The following is a 9047-nucleotide window of genomic DNA, read 5'->3' as shown; positions in this document are numbered from 1 at the left end:
TGTGAGCTTCGGTAAGAGCTTTCACTGTAATTTACATTATTATGATGGAAGGTAGGAAATGTGTACCTTTATGGTAATGAAAAGCATGAATGTATATATATAAATTTATGAATTAGTTATTATCATGTTGAATTGATTTATACATGCTTTGTGAGTTTATAATGTATTCACAAGCTTAAACCATATTTGTTACGAGCTTACTAAGCATGACATGCTTAACTCTGTGTTTATTTTTCTGTGTTTATTAGTTTATCGGAAGGTTGTTCGGGTTGGAAAGTCGTCAAAAATATATTACACTATCTATCGGCTATATTGGTACTTTTGGATGTTTTTAAGTTTGGTTATAATGACATGTATAGGTATTTTGGTTGTTAAAATGGCCATTTGATTTGGATTCTGTTTTGGTATTTTGCTGGTGTAATGGCATAGTTTGATATGTATATAAATGGTATTGAATTGGTTGATGTTTTGGCTTGTTAAGTTTAAATGTTTAAAGATGAAATGGTAACCTAAAATAAATGTTAAAAATTGTCTTGTGATTGTTGGAAATGTGGTGAATTGATACTTGTTATGTAAGACCTATACGGTTATTTGGTATTAGTTGTGGATTGGCATATTTGGTACCCAATGGTATGTGATGGCTAGGTAATTTAAATGTTTTGAGTTGATGCAAATTTAGTTGAAAGTTAGATGGTTATTTTGATCAATTTCAGTGTATGATTTTACATGTTTGAATGCTGTCATTTGAGGTGCCTATGGGCATATTGGTTGTATGGTTATATACCATGTTTGATCAGCTAGAATATGCATGATTTTGCTGCCTTGTTATGGCTTGTGTATATGTGCAATTTTGGTTGTAGGTATATGCTATGTTGGGTGAGAAAAATGGCTTGTAAAATTAACTATTTTCATCCACACGGGGCAGAGACACGGGTGTGTGTTTCAGCCATGTGTGACACACAGTCAGGCAACAAGGCTGTGTGTCCCCTGTAGCTTTCAAAATGGCTGCAAGTCAAGCTGTTACACGGCCTAGTAGACGACCTGGTAGATGGGCATGTGGCTTGGCCGTGTGACCCAAATCAGTGAGTTACACGGATACGAGCATAGGCTGGGACATGACCATTTGTCCTTGCTTCGAATGCCCACACGGCCTGAGACAGGGGCGTGTTTCTTGGCCGTGTGAGTCACACAGCCTGACCACATGGCTGTGTGACCCCTAAAGTGTTGAAAATTTTAAATGTTTTCTGAAAAATTCTCCGAGTCTCTGATTTAGTCCTGATTTATTTTTAACGCGTATTTAGGGCCTCGAGGGCTCGTATAAGGGACAATATGTATGTTTTGACTTGATTTTAATATGATTATTTATTTGATATGAAATGTTTTTAAGTACGTGTTCATATGATTTGAAAACTCTGGTAATTCTCTGTAACCCTATTCCAGATATAGATATAGGTTAGGTGTGTTCTAGATACACCTACCAAGCTTTATCCAATATGGTAGACCAGTCCTTACGAGTAGGATACACCACTCTTTCCAAAAAAAATTTAATTTCCCTATTAGAAATTTTATCTTCCCCATTTTTTTGGTATGGTATGCTGTGCCAATCTTATGTTTTACCCCATATTGTTGCGAAGCACTAGCTAACAACTTACAGTCAAAATGAAACCCCTCATCGCTAATAATGGCTCTAGTGTACAAAATCTTGTAGAAATGTTCTTATGTAAAAACTTAATTACTGACCTTGCATCATTAGTAGGAAGGGCAGCAGCCTCGACCCACTTAAAGACATAGTCCACTACTAACAGTATGTACACCTTACCAGCTAATGGTGGAAATGGATCCATAAATTCTATTCCCCATACATCAAACAACTCAATCTCTAGTATACTTTTCAATGGCATTTTGTGCATCCTAGATAGAGTCCATGTTCTCTTACAACGGTCGCATGACTGATACAATTCATGAGTATCCTTGAATAGACTTGGCCAATAAAATCCTGACTGATGTACTTTGGCAGCAATCCTCATCCTTCCGACATGTCCTCCGTATCAAGCTGAATGACAATGTTGTAGAATGCTACATATGTCGTCATCAGGAACACATTTCCTAATTATTTGATCAACACAATTTTTAAACAAGAAAGGTTCATCCCAATAATAATGTTTGGCATCATGAAGAAATTTTTGTTTTCTCTGACTGTTAAGATCAAGTGGCAACACACCACTTACTAAATAATTCACTATGTCAGCAAACCAAGGTAATGTCGTGGCAACTAACAACTGTTCATCTTGAAATTCTTCTTTAATAAGTGTATCATGACTACCTTCAATTTCAGAATCTATCCTCGACAAGTGATCAACCACTTAATTCATAGTCTCTTTCCGATATCTAATTTCTAAGTCAAACTCCTGCAGTAACAATATCCACCTAATCATCCTTAGTTTATCATCTCTTTTGCTCATTAGATAGTTAATAGTAGAGTGATCTGTGTAGACTATGACCTCTATACCAACTAGGTAAGAAAGAAACTTATCAAACACAAACACCATAGCCAGTAACTCATTTTCCACAGTGGTGTAATTAAGTTACGCTTCCGAGAAATTTCTGTTAGCATAATATATTTCCCGCAGTATTTTGTCTTTCCTTTGCCCCAGCATGGCCCCCACAGCATAGTCGATGGTGTCACACATGAGTTAAAAAGGTAGTGTCAATTTCGGAGCTACTACAGTTGGTGCTGCTATGAGTTGTTTCTTTAACTCTTCAAAGGCTACCAAACATTGTTTATCAAAATTGAAAGGTTTATTTTGCTCCAACAAAGTGCACAAGGGTTTAGTTGTCTTTGAAAAATCCTTAATGAATCTTATATAAGAACCCGTATGACCTAAGAAACTTCTAACACCCTTGACACAGGTTGCAGGTGGCAATTTTTCTATCACCTCAATTTTTGTTCTGTCTACTTCAATTCCACTCTGTGGTATCCTATGCCCCAGGAAAATTCCATCATGAACCATGAAGTGGCATTTCTCCCAATTTAAAACAAGATTCATTTCTTCACAATGGAACAAAACTAATTCCAGATTTTTCAAACAGTCTCAAAATCATTCCCGAACATAGAAAAATTCTCCATAAAGACTTTCAAAAAATTTTCTACCATGTAAGAGAATATGATCATCATACAATGTTGAAAAGCTGTTGGGGTATTACATAACCCGAATAGCATCCGTTTGAATGCGAAAGTACCATATGGACATGTGAAAGTTGTCCTTTTTTGGTCATTGGGAACTATGATAATCTGATTATATCTTGAATAACTATTCAAAGAATAGTAGAAAGCTTTCCCAGCTAACCTATCAAATATCTGATCAATGAATGGTAGGGAAAATGGTCATTCCTTGTTACCTTGTTAACCCTGCGGTAATCCATATATACTCTTCGTCCTATCACAGTGCGAGTTGGTTTGATCTCACTATTGCCATTACGTACCACTCTGACCCCTCCTTTCTTGGGTACACATTGCACAGGACTTACCCATGATCTATCTAAAATCGAGTAAACAATGTCAGTGTCAATCCACTTAACAAACTCTTTCTTGACAACTTCTTTCATGATCGGATTTAGTCTTCACTATTGCTCAATGGATTTCCCAGGGCAATCCTCAAACAAAATCTTATGCATATAGAATATAGGGCTAATTCCCTTTATCTTAGTCAGGGTCCATCCAAATGCCCTCTTAAATCACCGAAGAACTTCTAACAGCCTTGACTCTTTTTTGAGTGTCAGCTCCATAGAAATTATTACCGGTAAAGTACTATTGTCGCCTAAATTTGCGTACTTCAAATAATGTGGGAAAAATTTTAACTCCAGTGTACTTTATAGAAGGTTTAGGAGGATTGAAAGGTCAATTTGATAAATCCAAGGACTCAAACTTCTTCCCTAGTCTATCCACTATCTGTTTGGCTACCATAAGTTTACCAAATTCGTCAAAACTTATTATATCACTCTACTCAAGTGAGTCTTTGTCACAATCAGAATTATGTGGCAATATATGGTGAACTCTTCCAATGATGTTTCTATTAACCCAACGACGTGGCATTCAGCATTAACATCGGCACATTTCAAAACATTAAACACAGTGGAGGTAACATGTTGATAATTTACCCTCATGGTTAGCTTACCCTTTTGTACATCAATTAAAGTCCTTCCTGTAGCAAGAAAAGGTTTTCCAAGAATAATTGGCACATCTTGGTGAACTTCACATTCTAAAATAAGAAAATCCACATAAAAGATAAATTTATCTGCTTTTACAAGCACATCTTCAATTTTACCTTCCGGATGAGCGTAGGATCGATCAACCAGTTGCAACGTAACTGTAGTAGGTTTCACTTTTCCAATTCGTAGCTTCTTGAAAATAGACATAGACATTAGATTTATACTCGCTCTCATATCACATAATGCCTTACCAACATAATGTTTCCATGTGGAACATGGGATAGTGAAACTCCTTGGGTCATTCAACTTTAGAGGTAATTTATTTGTCAACATTGCTATGCAACCTTCAGTAAGAACAATAGTCTCAAATTTTCCCAATATGTGCTTCTTTGACAATATATCTTTCATAAATTTCACGTAGTTGGGCATTCGCTACAAAGCTTAAACCAGTGGTATGTTAATACAGAGTTGTTTCAAAACCTCCAAAAATCTTTTGAACTGAATATCCTTCTTAGAATTATGAAATCACTGAGGAAAAGGTAAATGTGGTTGTCCTTCAGATACCTGATATTTTTTTGCCATGGCATTCCTGTTGAAAACATGATCTGGGCCTGCCACCACATTTTGCTGCTTACCCTTTTCAGCTGCAGTATGTTTTTTAGACAACTCCGGGGTCTTTACCTGGTTTTTATTGAAGTTATGCTCTCCTGTTGTGGCATGTTGAGCAACATAATCAAGCTGAGTTCCAATTCTAAGAGTGATGGCCTTGCACTACTCTTTCCATGGTGATCTTGAATTCTCGGTATCACTTGGCATTGTCCTTTATGGTCTCAAATTTAAAGCATTTGCTATTTGCCCCAGTTGATTGTCAAAAGCTCGGAGAGACACAGTCTGACTCTAGATTGCAGTATCATTCTTGGCCATATATTCTTTCAGCAAAACTTCAATAAATGATGATGATGAAACCGATGTCTAACCTTGCTAGACATTTTGCCTCAGTAGAGGTTGAGTGTAACTAGGCGGTGCATTGATGGCATTCTAACTTGTCGTATTGGTCCCGTTTATTAATTATTCCAACTAAAGTTCAAATTTTATTTCCACTCAAGATTATATGTGTTGGAATAGGAGCTATTGTTTCGATTGAAGTTACCCATGTACCACATTGATGTTGGATTTTATGGGCATTCATCAAACACATGGTCTTCACCACGATAAACACACGATAGCTCGGCTGATTTTATCTCCTGGACTGTAGTAGGCCTTTTCATTTTGTTAATCATATTAGCCAAGGATGACACCTGGGCTATCAATGAAGTGATTGTGTCCAGCTCCATAGTACCAGCAACTCCCTTGCTTGTCCCAACTCTTGTGGTACGATATTGATAATCATTGATGGTAATCATTTCCAAAATCTCATCTGCTTCATTATAATATTTATCCAACAAAGTACCATTGGTCGAAGCATAAACTACCATCTTCATATGTGCATTAAGCCCATTATAGAATATCTCTGTATGATTTTAGTGTTGAAACCCGTGCATCAAACATTTTTGAATTAAATCTTTAAATCATTCCCAAGCTTTATATAGTGTTTCATCCTCCAATTACCAAAAATGTGTGATGTTATTTCTAAGCTTAGCATTCATATTTGGGGGATTATACCATAGCAAAAACCTCTGGCAAAGGTCATTCTATGATGCCACTATTCCTGACAGCAAAACATTCAACCATGCTCTCACACAATCTCTTAAAGAATATGCAAATAGTTTAAGTCGTAGAGCGTCTTCTAGCACACCCTATTTCCTAACCGAGTCAAAAACCTCTAGAAAAAGTTGTAAATGCAATCTTGGATCTTCAGTGAGCAGTCCACCAAGATATCCTACTGTTTGCAACATTTGAAACATTACCGATTTCATTTCAAACTGCTCTTGGATTGGTCTATCTCGGTCATCTAACACCCCACGAACATGAGGATTAGTGCCTTGACCATTCAAATTTTCATCCATACCAAGTATCATCCTACGAACAGGAGGATTAGCATCTTGACTATTTGGATTATCATTTACACCATGATTATTCTCGTTCCTAGCCATTTTCGCAGTTCTCTTCGCCTTATTCGTAAAGTTTTTTCAATTTCTGGGTCAAAAGGATATTCTTTGTTAGCAGGAATGCCTATACTTATGCACTGATGGCAAAACTAGAGGAATTAGAATAAACTATGTTAAATAAAACTAACAATATTAAGTAAAATAACCAAACCAAATAACACCAAATTGTCAATCTTCGGCAATAGCGCCGAAAACTTTTCGTGTGTGAATCAGATATGTGAACTGTGCAAGTATGCATGTCAAATCAAGTAATAAACTGGTAAGTGAGATCATCTTCACAAGGACTGGATTAGGTATAGAAAAGTTATGACATTGATTAATGTTACGGCAAGGTCAAGTTAAGTACGTAGTGATAATTTAAAATAATAAAGATGAGTGCGAAATATATACTGACTGATATTGGAAAGTGTTAAGGAAAAGCAAGAGAAAAAATGCAATGGCAATTACAAGAATATTTATGTGAATAAAACGCGACTGAATAAATAAATAACTAAGAATCTGACCTTTCTGTCAGTCATGCCTTAGCCTAATCGTACCCAATCAACTGCTCAGAAGAGACCTAAAGTGACCTGCTTCATTCGAGAGCTAGATCTAAAGTTACCTAGCCTGTGTCTATAGGCCTTAGCATGGTACCCTACAATGTTTTGTTTTCATTCTATACAAATGTTGTTCTATGTCTAGAGTTTGATGCAAGTATCCAATCAAATACTCACTTGCATCATTCAATTTCGGTCTGACTAATCCAACCATTTCAAAATTAGATTTAGTTTCCGGGCATACTGCAGACTCGTCTATGTCTAGGGAATGTACGCATACAATTGGGAAATAAAAACAACTGAATGAAACAATAGATTAAATCAAATATATGCTTCAGTCATTAAAGAGAATAATAGTTTTCATCTCGTAATACCGACCTGATTATATTTAACTCATGGTTTGGTTATTAAAATTCAAGTTCAAAGTAACATTCAACATCATTTATATCATTTCAATTCAAGGGAGAACATATTAAGAAATAATGGAAGAACTTAGGAAGATGGCTATCGCCAAATGAATCTACAATCCAGCAGCGCAATGTCATGTGGTGGTTGAGAGGTACTGCCTTCGGTCTTCTCTTTCCTTCTCTACTCAACCGCTACCCTCTATTGTTGCCTCTGAGTCTCCACACCTAGGACTTCCTCCTTTGGCTTTTTAAAAGCATTTCGTCCTAAGGTAAATCCAACAGCCTATGTCTTCTCTTTTTTAGGCAGATTTTTCTGGAACAAGTAGAGTTAGGGTGAGACTTGTATACGCTGAATGTTGACTCGGTCATCTTTCTGAATTGCCAAGACATACAAGATGGCAAACTTTCCAACCATTAGCCCCGACAAACCTTCACTCATTTATTTCTTTCTCCACAACCTGCACCTGTCAAACCACCAAACACAACCCTTCCACACGCAATTAATAGTATCTAACATGTAAACATCGTCCAATGCATGTATATCATCCCTTTTTTGAGCCCTCGAGGCCTTAGAAACACTTTAGAAACAATTTGGAACTAAATCGAAAACATATGAAACCTTAAGGAAAACTTAGAAAAATTAAAACTGTAGGTGGCCAGGCCGTGTGACTTACACGGCTGAGACACATGCCCGTGTCTCAAGTCGTGTAACAATCAAATTAGGGACACACAATTCTGTCCCAACCCATGTTTTTGCCCGTGCAACTCTCTGACTTGGGGCACGCAACCGAGCCACGCACTAGTGTGCTAGGCCGTGTAACCTTTGAGAACCCATTATATGGTCACAAGAACGCCTTCAAATTCTTGGCTCCCAGCTCAAGTCAAAGACTTCCTGGTCATAACAATCCAATGCTATGGTCGTGACATTGGCTTGGTTAAGGAAACTCCTTGACAAGTCTACAAGGTCGCTGTTGTAATGCCCCGAATTTTGAGCCTAGAAGAAATAGGTTTTGAATAAGGGAACAGTTAGAAGACTGCACATAAATATTTAGTTGTGCAAGAAAGTGATATAAATGAATGTCTGCTTCAGTGGTTAAGTGATTTAGGAGTGTTTGGAAGTGTCTGAGAAGTCAGGGGTTCAAGTCTTGGCTTCTATAGAATTTTTGGTTTTTCTCTTAATTGAGTCTGGACAGTAGTGTTTAGGCCTTATAAATATTAGTGTCTGTTTTATGACACAAAAAGAGCCTGTGGTCTAGTGGCAAAGTGGTGTGTTGTGTAACTGTGAGGTCTGAGGTTCAAGTCTTGGGTTGCGCAATGGGGTATTTATTTTGATACTTGAGTCGTGTAAGTGGCAGAGTTGGAGTGAAATACTGCCGAAGAAAGTTTGAACTGGTCATAGAAGGAGTTGAAGAGAAATCGATGGGGGGAGAGATGAGGATAGAATCTTGGGTAGGGAGGTTGTTCTCGAGAGTTATATATATCATCTCATTTGTTCCTTGTTCTAGAGGGGGAGATCGGCGAGGTTTTCAATGTATTCTTCGCTTTCTCCAACCTGCATTGCTTCCATTCCTACTTGGTGGTGGTCGAGGTTGATTGGCACATTGCCTGGGAACCAAGGGTGCGATGATCATTGGTTTACGAAATAAGAGTGGTCGGATCGAAGGGAATCTGCAAATGGCATCAGGTGTGTAAACTCCCTACAAAACTATAGAACAACAAAAGCTGAAATACGGCATTTGGGACCACACGAGCGTGCGATAGCTCGTGTGGAAATTCGAACATGCGAA

The 9047-nt window shown here is 37.5% G+C and overlaps 1 non-coding gene across 1 annotated transcript; it reads left to right on the top strand.

The window, feature by feature from the left end:
• Nucleotides 1-5739: 5739 nt before the first annotated feature.
• On the top strand, nucleotides 5740-5846 carry LOC121215188 (small nucleolar RNA R71). Its single transcript, XR_005910917.1, has one exon. It is a non-coding gene; the product is annotated as a small nucleolar RNA R71 (small nucleolar RNA).
• The last annotated feature ends 3201 nt before the right edge of the window (nucleotides 5847-9047 follow it).

This window comes from Gossypium hirsutum, chromosome D02, assembly GCF_007990345.1.
Source record: "Gossypium hirsutum isolate 1008001.06 chromosome D02, Gossypium_hirsutum_v2.1, whole genome shotgun sequence".
NCBI classification, from domain to species: domain Eukaryota; kingdom Viridiplantae; phylum Streptophyta; class Magnoliopsida; order Malvales; family Malvaceae; genus Gossypium; species Gossypium hirsutum.
Note: the sequence above shows the minus strand (reverse complement) of the source record. Positions and strands in the feature narration are given on the sequence as shown.